General features: G+C 41.2%; 1 protein-coding gene and 1 long non-coding RNA gene across 8 annotated transcripts in view; one reads left to right on the top strand and one right to left on the bottom strand.

Moving 5' to 3' along the window:
• LOC116239474 (rho GTPase-activating protein 32-like) overlaps window positions 1–27097 on the bottom strand; it is a 124493-nt gene that overhangs the window by 32897 nt on the left and 64499 nt on the right. The window lies entirely within an intron of this gene.
• Window positions 514–27097, top strand: part of LOC149912156 (uncharacterized) — a 28878-nt gene continuing 2294 nt past the window's right edge. Inside the window, exons 1-8 of one of the 7 annotated variants that reach the window (XR_016461703.1) lie at window positions 514–3795; window positions 6484–6580; window positions 6679–6859; window positions 8175–8278; window positions 18986–19091; window positions 20463–20812; window positions 22477–22655; window positions 26848–26897. This is a non-coding gene — a long non-coding RNA (uncharacterized LOC149912156). Of the gene's footprint in view, window positions 3796–6483; window positions 6585–6678; window positions 6860–8174; window positions 8279–18985; window positions 19092–20462; window positions 20813–22476; window positions 22656–26847; window positions 26898–27097 lie in introns of all 7 variants that reach the window. The other 6 variants (XR_016461706.1, XR_016461707.1, XR_016461701.1 and 3 more) reach the window with 6 other exon arrangements.

Raw genomic sequence — 27097 nt, forward strand, 5'->3', positions numbered from 1 at the left:
GGGCAGAGGGGATAAAAGATGTAACCCTGCTTTCTCGGGCTCTCCTGCTTGCAGGAGGCCGCCATCGCAACCGCGAAGAACGTCTGCTTTATCCGAGACACCGTCCCAGAGCGTTATTTGGAGACTTCCCACACTGCGGCACGTCCTCCGGCATCACCGCGAAGTGCGGACGCCTCGACCGCCGAGGTTCGCCGCTTCGGAGCCGTTCCCGCCAGAAGCGCAGCGACGGCCCGCGAGGCGCGGCGCGGTTCCGGCCGCTTCCCTCACTCACGGCTCCCCGAGGCGACGGGGCGGCCGCGCGGCTCTCGGCCGGGCGGCTCTCGCGAGAGCGGCCGACGCGGCGGGGACGTCGCCGGGGCTCGCCTGGAAAAAGCCTCGGGGGCGGAGCGGAGGCGGCGGGGCGCGAGGGTCGCCCGGGCCGCTTTAACGAGGAGAAGCCGCGAGCCGCTCGGACGCGGGACCGCGCGGCGAGGGCGGCCGTCGGCGCCGCCGGGCGAGCGGTGAGTGCGCGGCTCCCGTTGACGGCCCGGCGGCCGCAGCTCCGGAGGCGCCGCTGTCGGCCGCGCCCGGCGGAAGGCTGACGCCGCAGCTGCGGAGCCCCGGGTGCTGCTGGGCGCCGGCAGACCGGGCGGCTTGTGGAGATGGAAACTGCGGGTTGTGTCAGTGAAAGCGCCTCAGCTGCCACACGCAGGCAGGGCTGCTGTTCCGTTGTTGCTGTGCTCGGCGGCCGCTGTATGAAATGGCAGCGCTTCGTGTGAACCTGGCTGCTGTTTCAGTTAGTCCAGGCTGTGTCTTCTGTGGGTGGTTCTGCTTGGAAAATGAGGTGCTAGAGATTCACCTCTGCAGTGTGAGTGTTCTCCTGCTCCCGCGTTGCTTCTCCTGCTCCCACATCCCTCTCTGCACAGGGCTTTGGTCGTTTCTGTGAGGAGAAGCCTGGACGAAGAAGTGGCTGCAGGACGGTTCCCAGAGGCTGGTGCTCAGTGGCTCGACGTCTCGCTGGAGATCAGAGGCAAGTGGTGTCGCACGTTGCTGGGACTGATGTTCTTTTGTGTCAGTGAGATTGGCAGTGGGGTTGAGTGTACCCTCAGCAGGTCTGTAGATGACACCAAGCTGTGGGCTGTGGTCAGCACACCGGAGGGATGGGGTGCCACCAAAATGGACCTGGACGGGCTTGAACGCTCGGCCTGGGAGAGCCTCGTGAACCTCAGCAAATTCAAGTGCAAGGTCTTGCACCTGGGTTGAGGCAACACCCATTAGCAGTACAGACTGGGGGATGAAAGGATTGAGCGCAGCCCTGCTGAAAAAGACCCGGGAGTGCTGGTAGACGGGAAGCTGAACGTGAGTCAGCCTGGAAAGCCAACCGTGTGCTGGGCTGCATCCAAAGTAGTGTGGCCAGCAGGGTGAAGGAGGGAATCCTTCCTCTCTACTTTGCACTGGTGAGACCTTACCTGGAGTCCTGTGTCCAGATGTGGAGTCCTCAGTACAGGAGAGACGTAGACCCGTTGGATTGTATTGAGTGGAGGGCCATAAAAATTACCCAAGGGGTGAAGCACCTTTCCTATGAGGACAGGCTGAAAGAGCTGGGGCTGCTCAGCCTGGAGAAGAGAAGGCTCTGAGGTGATTGTGGCATTTCAGGATCTCAATGGGAGCTACAGGAACAAAGGTGATAGACTCTTTATCAGGGTCTGTTGTGATAGGACCAGGGGAAATGGTTTCAAGCTTAAAAAGGATGGATTTAGGTTAGATATAAGGAACAAGTTTTTTACAGTGAGGGTGGTAAGGCAGTGGAACAGATCACCCAGAGATGCGGTGGATGCCCTGTCCCTAGTGACTTTCAAGGCAGTGTGCTGAATCAGACCCTGGGGAACCTGATGTAGATGTAAACGTTCCTGTTCATTGCAGAGGAGTTGGACTAGATGACTTCTAAAGGTCTGTTCCAACCCTAAGGATTCTATGATAAAAGACACTAACACACTCTCTTGGCTTTGATTTCTGTCTCTTGCCACTTACTCTTCCTTTCCTCCTGTCACTAATACAAACATCTCATTTGCTTTTCTCTGTTTTGTTTCCATGTAATCTTCTAGTGTCTTCAGATGCCTTTCTTGCACTCAGTTTCTTTGTTTCCTACACAAAGGAAAACCACCCTCACAAAGTGACCTCTCCCTCCCCCCACCCTTCTAACTTCTTTCCAGGCATTCCATTCCTAAACTTATTGGTATTCTAAACTGTCCTCTGATTTTATCATGACAACAATCCATCCTCCATCCTTGACATCTCTCTAGAATTTCTCTCACTAAAGCCTTTGAATGCAGCTGAATCTCAGATCCACATCAGTATGCTTATCTTTTTCAAATTATCAGACACCTGCCTCACATTTAACCAGGCTTTTCTTACTGAATTCTTGCCCTTCCTCAGGGACTGTATCCTCTCTGAGCTTCTCTCATTATTCTCCAACTTTTTTTTTTTCCAGTTTCATTTTGGGGGAGGTGGGGTAGGAGCAAGACAATTCCTTTAACTTTCTCTGGGTTTTGGATAAATTTTTTGTCTCTATCCACACTGTCTCTGGATAACTTTGTCAGGAAACAAAGTCAATTCCAAATTCTGAGACAGAGAAGCAGATTAAAACTTGTTTTTCTCTCTTTGGCGCTCTCTTCCAAACATTCAGCAATCCACTCTATTTAGCTGTGACTAGAGGTAAACTCATTTTCTCTAGGCCACCTGGCAGCTTTGTGTCCTGTTTGTTCAGCCCTTAGTCACTGAGGTTATGGCCTGTGACTAGAGTGCTGCAGCAGTGTGACAACCAGAATAACAAATAGCCACAGAGTTGAATTAGGTAGAAACAAGTCAGTTTTGAAACGAGTGTCACAGTACCTTGAAGAACACCTACATGAAGATTTACTGTCATTAAAAACTAAGTATTTGACTCGGTTGTTCAGCATTTGTGTGCGTGCTGCATGGCCTGAATTCAGTGCTCTACAAAAGTTTCTGTTGTTTGGCATAAAAGAGGTCTGGATCCTGTACTTTGCTACCCTAGTATCTCTGGTTCTGCTGGTACATCTCTTGTGCCTGGAGCTGGCTCTCCATCTAACTGAGGCATCATCTTTAACACTTAAAAAAACAAGCTCAAGGAAGAAAGGTTTTGGTGATGTGACATGAAAATAGACAGCACAAATACAGACATGCAGTACAGAAGATATACGTGCTAGGTGTTGAATATAATTTGGAAACCAAGCCACAGATGAGAGGTCTTACTTGATTTGGTTTATTTTTGCTAATCAGAAAGTCAGTAGATGTAAACTACAGATGCAGCATAGGGATATTCAGTCAGGTGATGCAACATGTATCTAATTGTTTTTTGGTAATTACAATGATTAATAGATATTAGCATGATGATGACTCTCTTCCTAGCTTAAAATATGTTATCACTAAATTTGAAAATGGCACACTAATAAATAGGGCTTCTAAAAGAGGCGTGTTGGTAAAACCTTGTTTTATCTACTTGTTTTTCATTGTAATATCAATATATTGAAAACATTTGCACGGGGCCAAGTAATTGTGAGGGAATAAAACAGCATATGAAGTTATAATTACTATGTTAGGTAAAACAGAGCATTATCAGTCTTCATCGTTCTTGGTTTTTTTTTTCCTTCCAATTACTTGATAGTCCAGGAAACTTTTCACAGCTGAGCCATTGTGTTTTCTTCAGAAGTTAGAAAGAAGATTGGCAGATTGATGTCCGTATTCAGCCATGCAGCAAAGTACTGGAAGAACTGCACTATTTCATCTGACTCTTCTGTGAGTTTCTATTATTTACCACGTAAGAACAACTTCTTTGTAATGTCTCCCTTGTAGAAAAATGACATGTTTATCTTCATTGCCAGCCCTTGATTTCCAGTGCATGTTCAAAATAGTTAATGGGTAAAGGAATGCTGGCTGGTTTTATGCTAAGAAAAAAAGCCTCCACAAGTTCACAGTTAGTAGAGTACACTTTTTTTTTTTTTTTTTTTTTTTGCCAGATGGTCTGCTGGTTTCTCAAGTCTTCTTATGTAACATGAGGGAACATTTTGTTGTTTGAATTGTTATAACTGCCTATTTTCTGTGTTCAAAGGAATAGATTCCCTTACATCTGGGGTATTTTTACCTGGATAATGTAACTCAGAGAGATAATATATAAAAACAGACTTCTGTGTTCATTTGTTCATTAGAAATACTAGAAATGTAATAATCCCATTTGGTAGTTAGTTTTTCATCTGAATATTAAGTTCTGAGTAGAAAAGAAAATAGCACTAAGTTTAATTGCATGCTTTGAACAAGGTTTAATAACCTATACACTTTCTTAAATATCCCTCAGTAGTGTATGCTATTATTGTCCTTAGAACCCCTGGATGTCCTTGATTTTTCACATGCTTTGAAGCATTAAAACTTTGTCTGGAAGAATATAACAACTGGGATTTTTTATTTGTACATGATAACACACTAAATTATATCACCTTTAATTATTTGATAAATTATAATTTAATAATTTAACTATATATAAAAATGTATAGCCATAATTCACTGCTGCAGATCTGAATACAAAGATTGTTGGGGCAATGCTTTCAGGGCCAAAACTTCAGCTAGACTGTTGTGTCTTTTGAAGGAATTATGCAGATAGTTCCTATTTGAGGGTCTAGCTTTTGGCTGTCATCTTATGAAGTCACTGCTTTCCATGGACTTCCTGGCATTTGCCTTAATCAAGAGTTGGTGAGGGATAAAAGCCCCTGGCTGATCTCATATCTGCACTTCTTGCATAACCTTTGTAGCAAGTATCATCTTTAATCTAACATTGTGAAATAGTTTAATTTATAGTGATTAAAAAGGTGCAAAAATATGTCAACCTTCACATACCTTTGGAAGATCATAGAATCATATAATGGCTTAGATTGGAAAGGACTTTACGGAACCCCCCAGCCCAAACCCCTGCCACGTGCAGGGCTGCCCCCCACCAGCTCAGCTGCCCAGGGCCCCATCCAGCCTGGCCTCAAGCACCTCCAGGGATGGGGCACCACAGCTTCTCTGGGCAGCTGTGCCAGCGCCTCACCAACCTCTGGGTACAGCATTTCCTCCTAACATCTAACTTAAATTGCCTCCTTCTTAATTTAAAATCATTTCCCCCTGTCCTATTACTAGCAGACTGTGTAAAAACTTGTAAGCTCCCTTCAAGTACTGGGAGGCTGCAATAAGGCCTCCCCAGAGCCTTCTCTTCTCCAAGCTACACAAGCCCAGCTCCCTCAGCCTTTCTTCACAGGAAATGTTCTCCAGCCCTCTCATCATCTCCATGGCCACCTCTGGACCTGCTTCAGCAGCTCCACATCCTTACTGTACTGGGATGCAGTACTCCAGATGGGGCCTCACAAGGACAGAGTAGAGGGGAGCAATAGCTCAGGTTGGGTAAAACCCAGCATCCTGGCCGAGAAGCAAGGATGTGTAAGCAGTGTGCTTACATGTATTTCTGAAGCTGTAGTTTGATTTTTATGGTGTATATATGTATGGGAAGAATGGCCTGAACCTCTGATTGATCACCTGAGGCGAGCAATGAGTCAGCCCTGGGAGCACAGGTGAAGGCAATTCAGCTGTGCTGCTGGAAGGAGTGGAGCCTGGCTGCACCTCTCCTAGTCCCATTTAAGAGCTGACTATCAGTAGGGAAGGATCTTTTTCTGGAGATCCCTTCTTTGGAGTTTTACAGCAAGCCCAGGTAAGCGTAAGCACTCTATCTATTCTTTCTTTGGTGTGTGTAATAATCTGCTTAGCCAAACTCTCTTGTGTTTCGTAATTATAATGTCTGTGTATTCATTGATTGTACAGTATAACTAAGGTTTTCTAGCATGTGTTCACTGCAGTTGGGAATTATCTAGGACAAACACGAAAACCTGGCAAACTGTAGTATTGTGGAATAAAGAGAAATCCTGCAGTAGAACAACTTGCAAGCAGAGGAATCTAAGCAGAGAACTAATCGCTTAATAGTATATTTTATCGTTTGTTTTCTTGAGAGCAAGAAGGCAAAATGGAAGTCAAGAAATAAGAATGGACATCATGAAAACGTCAGTGAGAATTTCTGTTCTAAAATTAAGCTAGAGAAGGAGTCTGTAAATACTTACAATTCCACATTAATCATAAATTGTTTTTCTTGAGTTCCTATATTCAAGTTTGTTTAAATAAGAGGTTGACATAATCTCTGTTTATGCTTGTGTGTGCATAGCAGTATATTTGGAGATGCTCAGGTAGTAGAAAATGGTGGGGCAGTAACTCAGTCACTCTGTTATAGCAAGAAAGGGATGTTTTAAATTCTTTATTTATTAAATATTTAATATTATTATATATACATACATATATGTATATATATCTTATTTAAAAATTTAAATGAAATTTAAATATTATAGAAATAGTTGCTAGTCAAAAATGGATTTTTTTGGATTTTTACCAATACATTTCTCTGGTCTTGAGTCAACAGATGAGTCGCTCATTACAAGATGAAGAAAATCCGGCAGAACTGTGTGGAGCACTGAGGGCATAGTAAAATAATGGATCGTCAGTACCAGATGTATGTATGTATTTCTTAAAATTCCCATGTTTTTTTGTAGCAATATAGATGGCTCTACTTATCTTGTCCTTAGTACACTTCAAATACTTTGATTCCAGCCCATTCTGACTTCCTTGTCAGTACCAACTGGGGTACAAATCATCTCACTTGACATCAAACCTGTAACCGTTAGGTGTGAGGTTAAGCTGGCTGAAGATCAGATTTGGCTGCTATGGACGTTCTAAGTGCATCTACAGAGGAAGCTTAATCTTTCCCATCCCAGCTGGCTGTCTTGAAAAGGTATGGATTGCTATCCTTAATCACTCCTTTCTCTTTGCTGAATATATAGGGAATGTAAATACTAACTTAAGATAGTATGTCTAATTTTTGGATGGCTGATTCTAGAGAACAGAAATTCTATTTTAAGGAGGCACACAAATCCTTCCATGTGGTACATTTCTTTCTGGGATGTGGTGTCTTATGTACTTTGAGGAAGATAACAATTTAACTGCTCTGTCCTGTACTCCTGGTGTATTTGTTTGGTGCTGGGGGAGTACTGGTCCATTAGGATCCTGGTATGAAAGGCACTCAGAGTCTGTAAGATACCATTTGACCTGCTGTTTATTAGATCGAATGTGGTAAGGACAGAATAATAACTAACTGATGTCCCTTTAGATGCTAAGATCCCCAAGTTATGCAGCACCGAAGAAGCACCTGATCCCTGCACAACACTATGCAGACCCCTTATTTGAAGGGGTACTCCCATTTGGATAATTTCCCAACATGCCAGCTTTTTGCTGTACTTCTAGACAAAGGCAGGATAACCCAAGTGGCATAATCACTGGTACTAAATGGGAGCTGGAGTTTTTGTGAAGGAAACTTAAAACTTGATTGCAGTACTGAATCAACAGGTGAGAATGATGCCCAGAGCAGAGATACATGGCAGTTCTAGCCGTTCGGTTATGTTCACTTGTAGCCTTTAATGTCAGGAAAGGAGTTGAGCACTGAGCTGTGTATGCTCTGTTTTGCTGAGGATTGTAGCGTGACTTATTGAGTCAAACTGCCATCTCTTCCTGGAAGGCAGGTTCCATTTAAGACACTTTTGTGGCTCACACTCCAGATTATGCAGATGCACGTTTCAAGGTTGTGAGTGACTGGCTCTGGGTCTTTTGAAATGCTCCTTTCCTACCTATCTACTTCAACAAGTAAATAGTTTTGTGTCAAGTTAAAGATCAGAGGGCATTATTCTACCTGATCGTATTTGTGGCTTGGAGGCAATCACTATGGCAGATTTCCTGCTCTGAAGAGTACTGGTATGGCATTTAGCTAAGAAACAGAAATTCTGTTGAAAAGACAGACCTCTTCTGTTACTGAGGCTTACTGTGTAGAAGTGCTTTTTTGGGAGAGCAATTTGAAGGAAATCGTCCTGAGAGCTTGAGACATTTCTAACTGTAGCTGTTTAGATCTGTTTCCAACCACCACAGAGCCGACAAGAAAGCTGCCCCAACTCCTCTGAAGAGGTCTTATGTGACTGATGATGGGGCAAGGCCAGGGCCTCCTTCTGTTACCTATCCTCCTGTCAAGGAAGAAGCATTGCTGCACTTGTGTTTTCCAGAAGAGGTGACAGGCCTTGGCAGTGTGACGTCTGGGATGCTAGCAAGGAAGTCAGGCTGGTCCTATGTAAAAGTGAGAAAAATCATCTGGATAAAAAATCATCTGGTAAATATTGCCTTCATAACCTGGGGTTCCCTTATTGCATCTGTGTGCAGAGGGACTGGGCTTTTGTATGGATCAGATAGATAGAATTGGAGCTGAAGGTCTCAGCAGCAGTATGAGATGCCTAAACAGTGTCATCCTATGAACTCGGAAGGCTCAGGGTGCATTAAGCCATACATGAATTCATGGAGTTCTATAAAACCCTCATGGTAGGAGCTGCATGGTCAAGGCATCTGGCTTTTGATCTGAAATATGCTGCATTTAACACGCTACTCAGACTGATGGTGTGGGGCCAGAGCAATGGAAATCTGTGTCCTAATATGCAATTAAGTCATATTATGGGCCTTGCAGACAAGTTTAATGTCAACGGAAAGATCAGAATTTCCCTTCTCCTATTAGAAGCTTTTAGTAGAAAAGAAAATAAAGCTTGAAATCGTACTTTTTTAAAAATTATTATTATTTGGAAGAGAATATCAGTGTACAACATGGCAAAAGCAGCTGAATGAAAGGATTTTCATTTGTAATTGGCTTGAAGCTAATTTCTTTTCTGTTAGGATCTCCTCTACCAAGATTTAATAGCAATCAGAGGACTGAGGAGGCTTCCCATGCTCTTCAGTTGCAATAGCATGTGCAGTGTCAATTTACTGGATCTGTAGGTGAAGTCTGTGCCCTCAAATCCCTGGGCACTGCCTGCCTTTTAACTACATTTCTGGCTTTTCATCTGATGTTCCTACCCTTGTTTACAGATTCTTGATTTTTACCTTGGTAATCCAGTTTGGCTTGAAACTTTATTCTGGACTATGAGCTTTAATCTCTTACTAAGTTAACAAGAAAGCAGGCATGGTTTTAGGTTTGCTCAAAGAAAGCTTAGCAATGATTATGTGGGGACATCTTAGAAGTCCAAATTCTAGTTTCATTTGATTCTGTTTTCTGTATTGTTTACCATCTCTATCTTAATGTTTGGTGGCATAGCTAACTTCATCTCCCCAGCGTCACCGATTCATTCGTAAGTTTGTTGCTTGGATGAACCTCAGCTGTATTCACTCCTCTCTGTGCCTTATTCTCAGATTTGGTCGTTTCCTCTTTTTTTTTTTTTTTTTTTTTTCCCCAGGCATTTATTGAAGTGCAACCTTTTCCATGTAGTCCTCTTTTTCCTTTGGTGTCCAGACAGTACTACCTCCTCTTCTTCCTGAGCTGGTGAGATTTATTGCCACCCTGCTTCAATCTGATCAGGCAGTCAAGAACTGTCTTGCTGTTGATGGAATTGTTAAAACTTTCCCAACTGTGCTTTTTAAGAGTTTCCAGTCTCTTGAGTTTACTGTGGCAAGATCAAGGTTCTCAGAATTCTTGTATGCCTATTCATTGTGAGTAAAAACAATGTTTTTCATCTGTAAACTGAAGACATGCTCAGAGTGCTAAGTAAACATGCTACAACAAACAGCCAGAAGGCTAAGCCTTTAAAATCCCCTTCATTTGCTGTGATTTGTGACTGTCGTCTTTCATTTTTTGAGTTTTGTAGGACTTGTATCTAACCCGCTTACCCTATGGCATTCATTCAGATGTTGTACAGGTCAGAGCAGAAGTCTGCATTTGTGCGTTTGAGATTTGCTGTAGTTTGAGTCTAGCTTTAATTTATTGATTCACTGGATGAAGGACTGATTCAGCCTTGATGTGACTGTTAAACTGCAGTAGATAGAGACCTTGACTACAGCTTGCCCAGCCTTGAACTTGGCCGTCATGATCACTTGGGCACTCCTCCTGGAAAGCTGCTGAGTATAAACTTAGCCTGAGAAGATGAATCTGTTAAATTATCTAACTTCTAACAGATGGACTTGCTTGAACACAGAAGTCTCTGTTATTCTATGGAAAATGCCTTTCAGAATTGAGGAAGAATGTATGAAAAGGAAAAATATGCAAAATTTGCATTTTCTTTGGCTATGGGATACTCAGAACAACTTAACAGTTACGGTTGGCATGTAAGTAATGTGAGATAAGATGAAGCTTCTTTTTGAATCTGAAGTTTTCAAAACTTCAGAGATGACGTAGGTGTTATTGCAAAATAGCATAGTGGTTACAAGTGACGTGCTTTTTTACCCATATAACAAGCAGAAAAGATTGTGTATTATTTAGAATAATTCAAATAGAATTAGAAAAAATCCTTTATGTAAGCAAGAATGAATTTGGTATTCCAAGCACTATCGTTCATGGGAACTTGTCAGTGCTCATGTATCATAGATATCTACTGGGATACTTACAAATACATGCACTTAGGTACAAGACCTAATATTTGCAAACTAATGAAGATCATTTAGTTCAGACACTGAAACTAGCAAAAAATAATAACCTTAATAAAATAAAATAACCCCACAATTATCAACTGTTAGGATTCTGATAGGCTTTTGTAACAAGTCTTTGTCTCAGATACTAAAAATACCTGTGGAAAAGACAGATGGGAGGCTTTCTGACTGGTTTTGTGAGAACAGCCAAAATGTGCTCTGAAAAGGAATTTCCTCCTGTATGACCTGATGCACTGCTGTGTGTCCAAGCTGCAGCTCATTTCACAGGTGTTGTTGAGCTTGTTAATGGTGCGTCGAGAGAGCTTTTCCTTATCTGAAGCCGCTCATTAATGATACAAAGGATCTAAATAACCTTAATTGGTTTCAAATAACTATATGTTGAACTCAATTACGTAAATTTGATTTCTCTTCATTCTTTGGAGATAATTTGATAGGAAAATCTTCAAGTTAGCTAAAATGTTCCCATTCGCTCCTGCTAGTATAGGTATTGCTGTCCACATTTCTTAAATAATCACAGATTTCTGTAAATTGCATAGTTAGTCAGGATAAGACAGCTGTTAAGTTCCCCAGACTGGCTCATATTGCATTGTATACATTACTGTTTTTGAAACATTGCATATACCTCTGCTTACAGCACTTTCATATCTTCAAGATTAACCTTCTAGTGAGTACAGTGATACCATGGCTTTCATATTGCTTTACCCCAGCCTATGCACATCTGATTGCTGTTGTGGGTTCTTCCTTGTATAGGTTTGATTTCAAAAACATAAAGGAAACAATACAGATCTCTACTGGATTGAAGGATGATGTTTTGTTGCAGGATGGAAAGTTGCAAGTTATTAGAAAGAAATGACCATTGAAAGTGGTCAATTTATGGTGCAGGAAATCTAATTTCTGGAGCTGTGTGTGCATGTATGTTCTCACTTCATCACTGTTTCCAGATGATGGGGCTACAAACTCAGGCAGTAACCATCATCAGTCATCGTTAGTCTCAAAGTTCAGATCTTCTTTCTGACTTTTTAGAGATCACTTGAGATGTTTGTAGCAATGGTCATGGCATTCTCTGTTTGGCTGCAGCTCTGAGTAAATGGAATAGAATTATGAAGGAAAACATAGAAGCTGATATTCCCTGGGCAAACCTGCGTGCCAAATGTACCTTTCGCAGAAAAAGATGTAATGTTTTAGAGCTCAGGAAAGCTGTAGCCATACACTACAGGCATATTTGATGAGCTTGCATTCCCCTTCTGTTGAATCAAAAATCTGGGCTAAGCAGGAACTTTGTAGGGAAAAGAAGATAGAACGTGTTCCTTTCCAGGCTTGCTTGGGAAATGTCAGGTCTTTCTAAAGACACCATTCAGCCACCGGCCTTTTTGCCAAAAAGATAACAAGACAGACAGCATTGCAGAACTGAGTATTCTCCGTGTATTTATTCATAGCCTGAAATAGACTATGGCAGTTGCCTTTAAGATCATCAGTATACAGTTAAGAAGTGAGCAGCTGACAAAGGTGAGGGCATACCAGTGAGTCTTTCCATTTTGAAAGATTTTCATATAGACCTTAACTCTAAGTAGTAAAGATTGATCATAGTCACAAATCCCATCTTTCATCCCAAACCTATTAAGCTGTTGCAAATTGACCTTATCTGAGCCCTGTTCTTTTTTCTTTTTTTAACTTAACTGCTTATTATGTATTCATTTTATGTATCTCTTATTTTTGCCTTGCCTCGAGCTGGAAGTCACTTTAAGAAAGCTATCTAAAAAACTCTCTATATCTCTATTTAGTATGTAAGTAAATCTTGTTGTTAATTGTAGGGTATGTGTATCTTTGGTTCATCTCCTGAGCCATCAGTATGGCTTTACTCTTTCCAAAACAGTATGCCTTCTCAGAAAGCACTTCACTGACAGCTGAAGCTGTTCCTGTGGTTTTGAAATGTAGGGGGGATAAGAAATGCCATGTGGCAGCAGCAGCTGTGCTGGCTGCATCTCCTCTGTTGTCTGGGGGAACATCTGATAAGGTGCCCATCTTGCACCTTATCTGTGGCTCCAGTGGAATGTGTAGCAAGGCAGAAACAAAAGACTTGAGCTTTGCAGCTGTGAAGAAAGCCTACAAAATAAGACAGTTACTCACAGATTGAGATAAAAATGACAGATGTGAATAATGAAGAAGTCCATGTAGTATCTAACCTTCTTCCTCATCTTCCTCAAAGCAGAGATTCTGAAGCAGACTGTCTGACAGTGACACTGATCTCGTATTATCACACATCTGGAGCAATGACAGCCTTTGCTTTCTGCTTGCAGGGAGACCTCTAGGGTAAATGCACACACAAGTGTACAAGGAGAGCTAGCAGTTGTCACTCTTCCCAAATGCACTGTGACATGGGATGTGTTCAAGGTAACAGACTTGCTGGAGGGGCAGATTTCCTTGCAGCTTTATAGGAAACCTGAGAGCTCAGTGCAGAACTCTATGATAAAACACCCTTAGTAAAATCTATTTAAGAGGTGAATCCTCCTGGTTTCCATGAAGTTTGGGACTGCCTAATAATGAAATTAAAATTTGCATGATTGGAAATTATATGTTTGGTTTTTTTGATCCAGCTGGACTTTAGTTTTAATATTTACCTTCCTGCCTATTGGGGTACTTGAGTAATTTTAATCTGCCACAATATTATGCAGCTCCTCTCTTCAACAGAGTGGTGTAGGCTGTTACCAACTTGGCTGAGGGAGCTGGCATTGTTCAATCTGCTGGAGAGGAAGCTCAGGAGAGACGTTATAGCTCTCTCTACCTACCTGAAGGGAAGTTGTAGCCAGCTGGTCTCTGCCTCTTCTCCCATGTAACTAGTGACACGACTAGAGGAAATGGCCTCGAGTTGCACCACGGGAGCTTCAGGTTGGACATTAGGAAATAGTACTTCTCTGAAAGAGTGGGCAGGCACTGGAATGGGCTGCCCAGGGAGGTGGTGGAGTCACCGACCCAGGAGGCATTCAAGGAACGTTCAGATGTTGTGTTGAGGGACGTGGTTTAGTGAGAAATATTGGTGATGATCTTGCAGGTCTTTTCCGACCTCAGTGATTCTATGACAGCAGGAGAAATAGTTATTGCATATCCTTTTTTTTTCTATTCTACGTCACTTTGTATTTGGGCTGCTGCTTGGGATCTGCTCAGGATCACAGATTATCTTAGATACTTTTGATCTATAAAGATGAAAATAAGAATGAAGATGGGGTGGATTTTAATATTAGCTTTTGGGTGAATACCAAGGGTGTAGAAAGGGATTAGAAATACTTTGATGGAGAGAGAGAAAAAAGATCTAGTGGAGATTGTAGTGATTGAATTGTCTTTCCTTCTTCATGTATCAAATTTGTTAATAGAGAAAGTGCTCTTTAAGATCAAGCGAAGGTGACAAATTTTAATTAAATCATGTCTTTATGGATTTTTTTTTTTTCTGTTCTTATAAAGTCATCTAAAAATGTTGTAAAGAAGACTGCAACATTTCAGAGGAAGAGTGAGATTCAATTTCCAGTTAATTGCTTTCCTGAACATAGGTGTCCTCATGTCGGTGTCCACATGGAGCTAGGAACTTGGCTCAGTTCCCCACATGCAGGCACTGATGAAAGTTGAGGTGCTCAAGGGTGCTCCTTGTTTCCTGCTGCTGGCACAGATGAGTCTGGGTGTCTCTGAAGCTGCCTGTCACGTTCAGCAGTCCTGTATGTGTTGAACTGCAGCACAGTTCTGTGCACTTTTAAGGCCATGCTGTTGGATAAGGTGATGAGAGCACTTGACCAGTATAGGGCAGTGCAGGAACACAGGATTCAGTATTGTCTTGAGACTTTGGTGAGGAGAAATAAGATTCAGCTACAAACAGGCCCAGGACTGGGAAAGGGTCTTTCATCCCAGACGGATCCTGCTGATGAACTGCTCAGCATAGAGTTGTCTCCTGCTCCCCAGTGAGGAAACATCAACAAGAGCAGAGCTGAAAGCCTCGTGATCAGGGATTTTGCCTGAAAGAGAGTTAAATGTGGCTCTAATTCTTAGTCTGAAAACCATATCAACAATTTATTCAATTACTGTTTATAGTAGAAGTAGCTACACAGGCTTACAATCAGTACAGGCTCCAAGAATGCCTTCTATTTATGTGCAGTTTTTGTTTGTTTTCCCCTTGATCTCCAGATGGGTTCTTCATTTGTTCACATGAGAAAAAAATGAACAGAAGTAGAGAGGTGTGAATTGAGTGTGTGTATATACTTTTACATCTGTTCCTTGTGCTTCGCATGCTCTATAGGAACGTAGGTGACCTGGATGCAAACTCCATAAGGCTGTGGGGGAAACTTAAATATATTCCTACTCCCTGGTGGCAATTAAGTATTTGTTATCTTACAGAAGGAGGCTGTGTATGAACTGAGATGCCTGTCAATTTCTAATGACATTTCTGTAAGTCTTGTGGTGAAAGTGGTGAAGACAGATGAAAGGCAAGTAGGTTGGTTTATTAAATGATCATTCTTCACATTGAATAGCAATTTCATGCACTTTGAATCCAAGTATTAGAGCCTCTTGTTGTTTTGTAACTTGATCACACACAGTAACTCCTAAGCTAATTTCTTAAAGGTTCTGTAGTCTCAGCTGATTATGCTCTGACAGTGAAATGTTTGGGATGGAAAACAGCAGCAAATGTAGATCACTGATTTATTTTATTGCAGCCATTATGTCTACTCTTGGAGGACTTATGAGCAAATTCTGTTTTCCATGTATTCAAGCTAGAGTAAACCTTTGCTCCAACTGTACTAAATGTAACTATCTGAAATGTTTTGTAGTGTATCAGTACTTAAGAGTGAGCACCCTATTCAGAGTCACTGAAGTCAAAGACTTGCAGGTAGCTGTCAGAGCTGAAGACAAGTGGCTCTGTGGGCATGTTGCATAGCCATGGTCCCGCATGCATCCCTACTGGTGGACGGGCTGTCAAAGTGCCCTGTGGTTCCCTTCCAGCCTCTGCACTTTCCTTCTCAGGGAATCAGAGTAAGAGATCAAAGGCAGAGAGAAGGTGCACGGTGTTTTGCCCACCTGTATTTTCTAGAGAAGTGCCTTCAGATGTCTTGGTACAAGTTTTTCCCGAATGATTTCGTAGGGCTTTGCACATGGCTGCAGACTAGCACTGTTTGAACACACAACATACAAGTAATGTAGGTGCCCTGCTCACAAAGAAGCAAAATTGTTTCTGACAGATTCTTGGAGATACCAGGCAAAGTATTCACAGGTAGACCAGTAATCAGAGCAAGAAAAATTGTGCTCCCCCAACTGGTGAAGAGGCTCTGTGGCCACACAGCACTCCTTCCCAGGAAGCAGCCTAGCTCCAGGAGATCCTCTCTTGTTGTGGTCTTAGGATTTTTGGTCAGTATTCCACATCATAACATCACACTGTACTGGGAGTTAAAGGGTTAGTACTGCAGTTCAGTGGCTTGTCAGCATTTCTGGTTTCCTGGTCTCAGAAGAGATGAGTGAGCTACAACTCCCAGAAGACTTCATTGTTCCATTTCCATTCGAACAAAAAGATAAAACTGGCGGAGTCTCAGGACTGCCTCTCTTTGCTCTCTGTGCTCCTGGCTGTCTCTCCTATAGCATTAGAGTAAGGAATGCAGTTTTGTAAACTCTCTCCTGTTTTATTTGAGTTATTAACTCCAAATCCCATCGCATTCTATTATCTCACATTGTGCCACTGTATTTTTTAAATGAAGTTTTTCCCTTAGTTCACTGCTGCTGGTTTTCTTGCCTCTTCCCCCACCCTTTTGTCTTGCCAGTCCATAGATCCCTTAGCTCCCTATCACCAAACCTGGCCAAACTACAACAACTTCCTTCAGTGACTGGCCCTTACATGAGCCCAGGCTAACAGAAGGGGACTTATTTTCTGGAGAACATTTTTGTCCTTTTGTTTTTCTTCTAAAACTGTGCAAGCTTTGGTTAGCAATGTCATGGTAGGGAAAGGAGAACGTGTGGACTTAGCAACAGGTAGGACATACTGCCACCTGCAGAGCCTGAATTGACTTCAGACAGAGCACAGAGGGCACCTGAAGAATGGGGGATAGGGCATAATGGATATACCTCATCTTACTAGAGGACCATTAGATGAGGTAACTGGAGGTAAAAGGTAAAGGAGTTTACACTAGACAGCAGGGATTTATCTGAGCATCAGCTTAGTAAGGGCTGTGTGGAATATCTCATCATGCCAACCTAGCTTCTCCCCATCTCACTTTTGAGCACTGCACAGACTTTTTGACGTGCTGTACTTTCTGACATGGTGGGACTCAACAGTCAGGAACCAGAGGAGATAGACCATACCCTCTCAGCCCACCTGGAGCGTTTGGTTTGGAAATGTCTTGGGCTGATGCAAGCGAACAAATCAGGAAATAATTTTAGCTGCTGTATTTTCAGTTAGTGAGCAGGTGTAGCTTGTGAGCTCTCAGGGCCAAATCAGAGAGTATTCAGGAAAAGCAGCATTACCTTTAGAGTGAGGGTGGAACCACTGATGTGATGAAGTTCTGAAGTGTGGTCTAAACTACTTAAAGTAAACTCCAGATTGAATGAATATAGCTGCACGTAAAAAAATGAAGCTGTGTAAATGCTTACAACACGACAGTCTTGAAAAATACAGCTCTCTAGGTGTTAGATTCTTATATCCTATTAGGGAAAGAAGAAGTGTGATTCCTAATGATTTGATCTGGGAGCATCCAAAGGTACAAGAAGAGTAATTTCAGAGAATTTCAATTGGAATCACAGAATCACAGATTCTGGAGGGACACCTTTGGAGATTATCTAGTGCAGTGCTGGCTCAGGCAGGCTATTGCTTGCAGATGTGTCCAATTGGGCTTGAGCATCTCCAGAAATTCCATCACCTCTCTGGGCAATCTGTTCCAGTGTTTGACTTCTCCTGGAGTAAAACTGTGTTTTTTGTTTTGTTTTTCCTATTTATACAGACTTTCACAGGTGTTCACTTTGTGTTCATCACTTGTTATCCTGTCACTGGGCAGAATCTGGCTCCCTCTTCTTCATTCCTTCCTATCAAGAATTTATATCATCAACAAGATCCCCCTAAGCCTCTTCTTTTCCAGGCTGAACAATCTCAGTTCTTTCAGCTTCTCTTCATGTCACATTATCCTCTTCCTTTGTTATTTTTGTGCCCCTTCACTGCACCTGCTGGAGTAGCTTCCTGTCTCATACCAGTAAGCCCAGAGCTCCAGATGTATCACACCAGAACTGAGTACAGGAGAAGGAATTCCTCTGCTGACCTGCTGTCAATGCCTTGCCTAACATGACTCTGGAGGTCGCTGACCTTCTTTGCTGTGAAGGCACAGTGTTGGCTTGTGGTCAGCTTTTTGTCCTGCAGAACCCAGATTCCTTTCTGTAGTGCTTCTTCTCATCCTGTCGTTATGTACTGGGGAGTCATTCCTTGACAGACACAGGACTTTGCATTTCTTCTTGTTGAATATCACATGATTCTTTTCAGCCTAATACTGCAGCCAATCCAGCTCCCTCTGAATGGCAGCACACTCAACTAGTGCCTCAGCAGCAATGTTGTGCCATCTACAAACTTGATGAGAGTGCACTTTGTCCAGACGTTTAGGTCATTAATGAAGATAGACAATGTTGGCCCTGATGTTGTCCCCTGGCATACTTGTGGTTTCAAGATTTCTGCTATTAGTGTTCCACATCATAGCATCAGGTAATGCACGTTAAAGAGTTTAATGCAAGTTAAAGAGTTAAGGCCTCAGTTCCATGGACTGTTGATAGTTCCAGGTACATTTCACAGAACAGAAAGAATGAACTGTATCTCCCAGAATACTTCACTGTTCCATTTCCATTTTCTGTTTAAAGGGAAAGAGAAAACTGGGAGTCATGGGACTTCTTTTCCGCTTGGCTCTGCAATCTATGCTCCCTAGCTGTCTCACCTTCAACATTAGAGTAAGGCCTTTGGTTTTGGACAATCTCTTGTTTAGTTTATTAGCTACAATTCCAATTGTATTGTATTATATTGCATTCTCTCACATTGTGCTCTAATACTTAGTGAATTCATTTTCTCCCTTAGCTCGTTGCTGCTGTTTTGTTTTTAGACCCATCACAGGGTCCCCCTGTGCCATTTAGTCAGGGAACCAGGTCAAACCAGGCCAGTGTTGTATCTGAATAACTGGGTAAAAGGCACGAGGTGCACTGAGTAGGATTTCTGCTCCACCATACGTTTTTGTTGAGTTTGTAATATAGAGCTGGTTGTATTGAAATGGAGCTTAATTGTAACTTTCCTAAAATCAGAATGCTGTACTGTTGTAATTCCAAAGATGTTCACTATATGTTTCCCATTTACGAGTATTTATACCTGACCTACTGTTACTGAATCCTCACTAATTTTGTATTTACTTTTATTCTTTAAAAGATATAACTGTGAGGTGAGAAGATGAAAAATTCATTGCACTCTGCGGAGAAGAAAGGCAATTTTCTTTGTATGAATGGCAGAACAGCCCCATGGCAAGACTTGTAGGGTGAGTTAATACCTTTTTCTGGAGTAACTGAAAAAAATAGAGAAGACATGAAAGCTGCTTGCAGTTCTGAAATGGGGGATGTATGGCAGAATAATTAATATTGACCTCCAAAGGTAAATCCAGACTGAGAACAGTTGTAATGACTGCAACTGCACAATGTTGCTCAGTTAAGGGCAAAAGTACTAAGAGAATCTGCTGGGAAAAGGTGAAAAGGAGTTGGGGGATGTTGTCTGTAAGAGTGGATGTGATGATGCCCCAAATTGCAGGTGTATTTTGGATGTTGGCAGCAGTGTTTTCTTTGCTTAACTCTGCATCATGGTATGAGTGGTGAGAGGCAGTCAGAAAGCTCACCTGGCTGTCTGCTCAACAGGGATCACACTGAACCTCTATTTCAGTAGCGAAAAAATGGTTAATATATGATGTCTGACTGCTAGCAGTCAGTTTGGGTATGCAATTTCTGTGGGAAGAATGATGGAACTGAGCAGACAGCTGGCCTTCTAGTTGTCCCTGAAAAGCAGCTTATGCTACCATGGCTTGGAATCACAGAATCATGGAATCATAGAATGGCCCGGGTTGGAAGGGGCCTCAAGGATCATGAAGCTCCAACCCTCATGCCACGGGCAGGGCCACCATCCTCCAAATTTAGTACTAGACCAGGCTGCCCAGGGCCCCATCCAACCTGGCCTTGAACACCTCCAGGGATGGGGCATCCACAACCTGGAAGATCTTCCTGGAAGATCTGGGCATTCACTTAGGGACTACCTGAGTTCAGTAACTCCTCTGCTACCCGTAGAAGTACATGGAAATTGTGAGTAAATGATACTACAGCACATCAACCAATATTAATACCCCTGCTAATGCTGATGGAGGTAAATGAATAGATGTAAGAAAAAATGTGAAGTTAGAAGACACAGAGTTCTCCTAAAACATTTGCTGAGAGTTTTACTCACGTAAGTGTTTCCATGTGTTAAAGTGGGACTGTTCATGTACATGAATACATCTTTGAAGGATTCACTCTTTAGCAACTTCATCTTTTTCACTTTAGAAGATTTTAATGTGACTGTTGTCCTTTCTTGAAAAGACAAACAGATATTTTACTGTAGTATTCTTTTCTTCTACGTCTTTTTAGTTGTTTTACATAAACTGCTTTACATATTTGATTTTTTGAGACCTTTTATGCTTCTCTTACTGTATGATTGTCAATTTCTATAATGACTTTTTAATTTGTAATACATTCTATTGGTTATATTGCAATGAGTCACAAATATGTCTCATGCTCAGTTTCCTCTCATTCCCTTTGATCACTCTGTATGACTGATTTCTCAATACTGGTGTGCTGTCTTTCATGGTTTTTGTCTTTTCCTTTTGCAGAAATTGCTGACCTTCACACAATCACCATTCATCCATACTCTGTTCTCATCAAAGTTAATATGACCACAAGCTTTAGGCTTCTTTTTAGCTTTACTCTTTCTCATTTATCATAGATGAGCTGCATTTAAGCTACAGCCAACAGTACCTCCTTGCAGGTCCACGCACTGGAGATAACGGAGGTCCTTGCTGTGAAGAAAGGGGAATAGAGATGCAAGGGAATGATGGAGCTGAAAAGAAGTACAATAAGAGAGTTTGGCAAACTTTTTTCACAGGACAATGATTGATCAGTTTGCTCTCTTCTATTTATGAATCATCTGGAAGTGGGCTTTGCCACAGTGTATGCTCGATCTGTGAGTTGCTTTTGAGTTAATTACTATGACTATCAGCCTTTCTATTAATTTGTAACGTGTAATAATCCAAATCACCTGTGTGATGTCTTTTCCTTGGTTCAGAGATTCATTAATCCCACAAATGGCTTTCAATATAAATGTGAGTACGTTGATATAACTTTCTGTTCACAGATTTATGTTCAGAGAATAGAAGTAGTCCTACCTTAATTTTTTTTCTGCTTACAAACTGCCATAGAGTGTGCTTTCAAATTTACATGAAAAGAACATGAACAATGTGTTGTAGGAGAATTTACAGACATACAGATATCATTGTGCAATATTTGCCCACGTTTAAAGTGTTTGTATAAGTATCAAACATGAGGAAGAATCAGAAACTCATTAACAGAATTTCATGTACATGTAATGTAAACACTATCTACTAAAGTCTCCAATTAGGAAAGCATAACATGGTTAATGTATGTGACTCAGCTGAATCCCAGTGTTAAACGTGCTGTGATTAAGTAATGGATGGCTTTTGGGAAATGAATTGATGGTCTCAGGCTTGTTCCTGCTGGACAGTTATCACTGTCATACAAATGAAATTGTTATCCTATTGCTTTACAAGCGAAGGAGAAGGATAATGAACAGAATAGATAAAGCAGCAGAACTATTCCTTGTCCTTAAAACATTTAAGTGGCATTTAATCATCTGGATGATATGGTAGTAACTTATATTGCCACTGGCCTCGCTGAAATCTTTGTGGCAAAAAATATAACTTCCAGGGTCTCTAAATCTTTCTTATCAGTGACATCTCAGATGTAAATGTGCACACAGGTTCCTACATCAGGTTGCTTTTTACTGTCAGAATTTTACACAGAAAGTTTTCTAAAAGCTTTACTACTTACTGGGAAATGAATCCTCACGTGGAAGGAACCCAACCCTTGAAAACCAAAACGTTGGTTAAAATAAAGCAAAATAACAATATGCAGTAATGCAACATTAATTAAATAACTTTTCTTGGGGAAAAAGTTACAAGGTATTTTTCATCAGCTCACAAATGTTCAAGAGGAGTCCATTCTGTTAAAAAGAGCTCAGATACTTCCAGTACTAAAAGCTGAAGATACATATTATGAAGTATGAAATGTCAGGAGATGCCTTAAGGTACCGTCTACTCCATCAGTGCCTAGAAAGACAGGAGCAACCACAGATGTATATCATTCTTTACCACTGTCTAACTTGTTATTGAAACTCTGATGACGTAGATCCTGTTTGTTGAACCAACAGTACATCTCATTGTTTAATTAGCTCTGTTTATTCTTCCTCATGTCTGCTAGGATTCTTCTGTACTTCACTTTAAGCCATGTTTTGTCTTACTGTCAATGGATTTATGTAATCCATACGTAATATGTATGTATGATGCCATGGGCTTCTCCTGCCCTATTCCTTACAAGGCTTCCTCCTCTCTATCGTGTAAGCCAGTTGTGAAGATTCTCTTTAAATCCTAATGATTAATATTTTTCTTTTTCATCTTTATTATTTTGTCAGTCTTCAAGGGATTGAGAAAATGACAACATGGCATAGAACTGTGGCTTAAACTCTCTTCTAACAGCTGTCACTAAACCAGCCATCTGTACAGTATCTGTAAGGATTCCTAAATATTCATTTTTCTCTGTTTTTTGTTTTAGAAAAGATGATGGCTGTACCACGAGACACAAAGGACCCAAGAAAAGATGAAACAAAGGTCACTCATCTCTGGGCCCTGCAAACAGTGCAAGGCAAAAAACTCTTGCCATCCCGAAGGCCCATTGTTGTGCACACCACTGATGAATCACGAAATATCCAGTGTGGAACCCTGCAGATACCAGTAAGATGTGCCAATTAACAGAATAATGATGTAGATTGCTCTTACTCGTAATAGGCCATTAATTTTCTGGTAACTCATAATACAAATAAGACAGTAGCTATCCAAGCATCCCAGTCACCTCAATTTCATGTAGTAGTTTCCCTCCAATGATTTTCTTCCCAGTGGGAAACTGTCCTCATGGATTATTATAAAACCATTTTTGTTGTCTTTCATATCCCCTCTGCTTCCACTCATTTTTACAGTCTTCTTCCCAGATGCTTCTACTGAGAATGTCAGTAGGAAAAATAAAGCAACGATAAAGCCAATGAGATAAAGCCTGAAGAATAAAACTTGGAGATTTGAAGTTGGATGAAGGGTTGCTTTCTTCAGTTCCTCTTTTTTTTAAAAAAGAAAGAAAGAAAGAAATATATAAAGCATTAGTGATAGGGTACCACTTTGCCACTTAATGCTTTCTCAAAAACATGCTATTGTTGCTAAGAATCGTATCGCCCCTATGGGTTTTGGATCAGCTGTATCCTTGAGAAGTCTCCTAAAGTCTCTCTGCTCTGAAGCAGACACTCATGCCAAGAATAGGAGTGCTAGAGATGGAATACCACACGTGCTTCAGAGTTTACACACTGCGTAGTGCTACAGGCAAAGAAGCATAAAGGAGGAAATATGCAGAGCAGATGTGGAAGTTTCATGTGAGATTATCTTCTCCTCTTTTATCAGACCACCACTAGATTAATTCTGATGTCTTTTGCTGACAGGTTTACAAAATTATCTCATTAGTTCCTGTGAGTCTACATTCTTCCACTCAGTGAACAAATAAGCAAAGACAAAAGCAAAACCAAAAATCACAGCAGGCTGGAATTCCTACACTAAGTACGGGTCAGGCAACACAGCTATATAGTAAAAGGAATTCACACAACAAATCTGAACCAAATCAAACCAAAAACATCTTGGTGAAGGCTTTTAGTTAGAGGTATCTGGTTCAGCTTGTTATTGAAGTAATATATTGATCAGCATTATTGTCACATTTTCCTGGACCCCATAGGCATTCTGCATTGCCACTAGTTGCTACTGAAATATTTCCTATTTTTCTGTAATTTTCTATGTTTCTCTAATTTTCTTTCAGAATTATGTTCCTACTAAAACATCCAGCTTTATACAAGCACTGTTAAGTACTATATATTAAAAATATATGTGCATAATAAATTTAAAATTTAAAACAAAGGGTATATTTATACCCTTTTTCAAAGTGATAAAATTAACCCTTTTCATTTATAGGAATATTTTGAATACTGTCTATTTATTGACTACTTACAAATCATCTTATTTCTAGATGAGCAAAACTATTTTTGGAATGTGATGTTGCATGTGTCCTTTTTAAAAGCTAGAAACTATACAATGCTTCATAAAGTCTTACAGGTCTTAAAATCCATGCTTGCAGTATTGAGTTTTGAGGCATATGGTTTTTAAAGCTCATCTCCTTAATGCCGTTTGTGTGCCGAGTTTACAGCTTGGCTTCCAGACTGGGATTCTCTTCTTTGTTCTAACAACTGTGAATGCCTAAAGCCCTAGCAAATTGTCTGAAGGATTTGTTTCCAATAGCTGCTCATATGGAAATTAGTGAGCTACTTTGACACTTGTGAAATACACGGATCACTTCTTAGAGCTTAAACATGGCTTTTTTTTTTTTTTTTGAGGAATTGAACTTGAATAAGATAAAGTGGGATAAAGATTAAAGAAGACTGTGGACAGCTTAGAAAGTAGGTGGAAGGGAAATTTTCAGGACTCTACTAACAGTGCACAAATCACATAGGAATGACAGAGAACAGAGGCTCATGGAACAGAGGCTGAATAAATTACAGAAAATATCAGATATTATAACTGAAATAAAATGCCTCTAGGTGGAAATTCCACACCTAAGTAGGTAAGCAGAGCATGAAAGCCATGCAACTGCCTGCCTCTCTTTATCCAGGTGATGCCAGTGACTATGGAGAGCAAGTGACCATGAGATGCTACTACCTCACAGTAATCTGATTGGAAAGGGGCTTCAGGAAGTCTCTGTCCCACCGTAGGACAAGCTTTGGGGTCAGGCCAAGTTGCTCAGGGCTTTGTTCATTTGAGTATCTAAAGCCATCATAGCCATATCATTTGCATAGTGATGCCAACACATGTCAGGGCAATCTGCTCCACTTTTCCAGGATAATTAAGAGGCCTTACCATGAGCAGCTCCCTTCACTAGGTGCATTCCATCAGGTTCCTTGGGCTCACGTCCTGTTTTATTGAAATGCATCCTAACCTGATTGTCCTCTGCTCAGGATAGGTCTTTATTTGGCTTCTGACCTTCCCTCTTTTCTCAAGGGTCAGGAATTCCTAAAGACCAGTCTTACCAGAAAAGACTGAGGTAAGAAGGGCACTGAATACCTCATTCTTTTCAGTGTTCTGCAAAGGGTTCCTTCTTCATTCAGCATCGAGCCCCTATTTTCCCTAGTTTTCATTTTCCTGCCTGTGTACCTGTAGAAGTCTTTCCTGTTGCCTTTTATGTTCCTCACCGGATTCACCTCCAGATGGACTTTGGTTGGAATAATGACTCTGTATTTGTCCTCGGTCATCTGTTGCTGCTTACATTTGAGTTTAGTCAGGATATCTACGCTTGATCTTTTGATCACCTGTGTCTGGATCATCAGTGCACTCCAGAAATCTGGATTGTTTCTGATTATGCTGGACTGCGTTGTCTCTTTTGCATTTATTAGGGTGTGCAAACAAGAGGTTTCTTCCAGTTATCTAATAGGCTCTAATTATGTGAGCTATCCCACTGCATTCTGATGAAGTCATAACCCTTTCACTGCATACAGGCCTCCATTTCATGCTTTTGTTCCCATGACGTGGGCATTAGTGTAGAGCACTTCAGCAAGTCACAGAGATGTGCTGGTTTTCCAAAAAGAGTGTGAAAGCCTTCCCCACGTGCTGAGAAGACCTTTTCAGGAGACTGAGGCGAAAAAGAAAACAGATGAATAATGTCAGATATTTGTAACTTCACTAGACCACTTTTGATTCAGAAAAGTTATATTACTAGGATGTACTTGTTGTGTATTCAAATAACATTACCTCTGCTCCTTAGAGCATGTTGTCCTGCAGGCAAAAAACAGCTCATGACTTAATTATAGAATCAGAGAATTGTTTGAGTTGGAAGAAACCTGCAGAGGTCATCTTGTCCAACACCCCTGCAGTGATCTGGTGCTCAGTGCCCCATCCAGCCTGACTTTGAGTGTCTGCAGGGATGGGGCAGCCACCTCCTCTCTGGACAACATGTTCCAGTGACTCACTACTATTATTGTAAAAATCTTTTTCCTTATGTGCAATCTAAATCTCTCCTTTTAGTTTAAAACTCCCCATGTCCTATCACAACAGGTACTGCTAAAGAGTCTGTCCTTTCTTATAGTCCTTGTTTATATATTGATAAAAATGACAGTGCCATTATCAGTTTCGTCACGCTAATTATTCACCTAGATAATTTATCTCGACGTAAAATGAAAGATGAGTCAGACTGAGCATTACAAATCTTTCTGTGTTCCCTACCTGTCTCGTGTTAGCACTTTTACTCAGTGGAGCAGTGTGGAAATTAACCAAGAAAAGAATATTTTTTTTCTTTCCAGTATCTACAACTAAAAGATCAATCAATTTGTTTTGCTTATGTATATATAGACATATATACATATTCTTGGGATATCTGTTCCCAAATTAGATGATTGTTATTTGATTGATATGTTTGATTTTGATTTGGGTTGTTTCTTTTTTTCCCCCCTGAAAGCATCAGTTGGTGAGCTCTTCTCTGTGAATTTTCCCTTCTTGTAGCAAGCTGGGGAGAATTTTCTTGCCCTTCTCAAAACTCAATGGCCCTCAACCTGTGGGCTGGAGTATCATCTGGTCTGCTTGGGATAGTATGCATTCTACTTTGCTGAGCATAAATGTTAGCATCTTTGATAAAGCAAGAAGGCGCCTGCCTGGAGGCAAGTACTGATACAAATAGGGAAAAACCTCACTCTTAGAAAACCTTTGACAGCACTGATAACCTGAAAATGGCTTTCATTGCTAGCTGAGAGCAACATATAAAAAAATGTAGACTTGATGTTCATGGAGAATGAAAAAATCAGGTACAGTTCTTGTTCATAACACCCAAACATTCCTGTGTCTTTTTCTCTAGGAGCGACAAAATTGGTTTAGCTTATTCACATCAGCAGAAAGCTTCATTAGGTAAGTTTAATAATTTTTAATAATGTCATGGCATAATATTATTAAACTGTATCTCACGTATTAGAGTCTTTCAGTCAAAATAAAATACAATAAACTATTTCTTTTGTAAGTCTAATGACTAGTAACAAGGTTACTGATTACCTTTCCTACACAAAGGGGGACTTGTCTCTGTGAAGAACTGGTTGTCTTCAGATGCTTGT

The sequence above is a fragment of the Phasianus colchicus genome, chromosome Z (assembly GCF_987193195.1).
Source record: "Phasianus colchicus chromosome Z, bPhaCol1.hap1.1, whole genome shotgun sequence".
In the NCBI taxonomy this organism is placed as follows: domain Eukaryota; kingdom Metazoa; phylum Chordata; class Aves; order Galliformes; family Phasianidae; genus Phasianus; species Phasianus colchicus.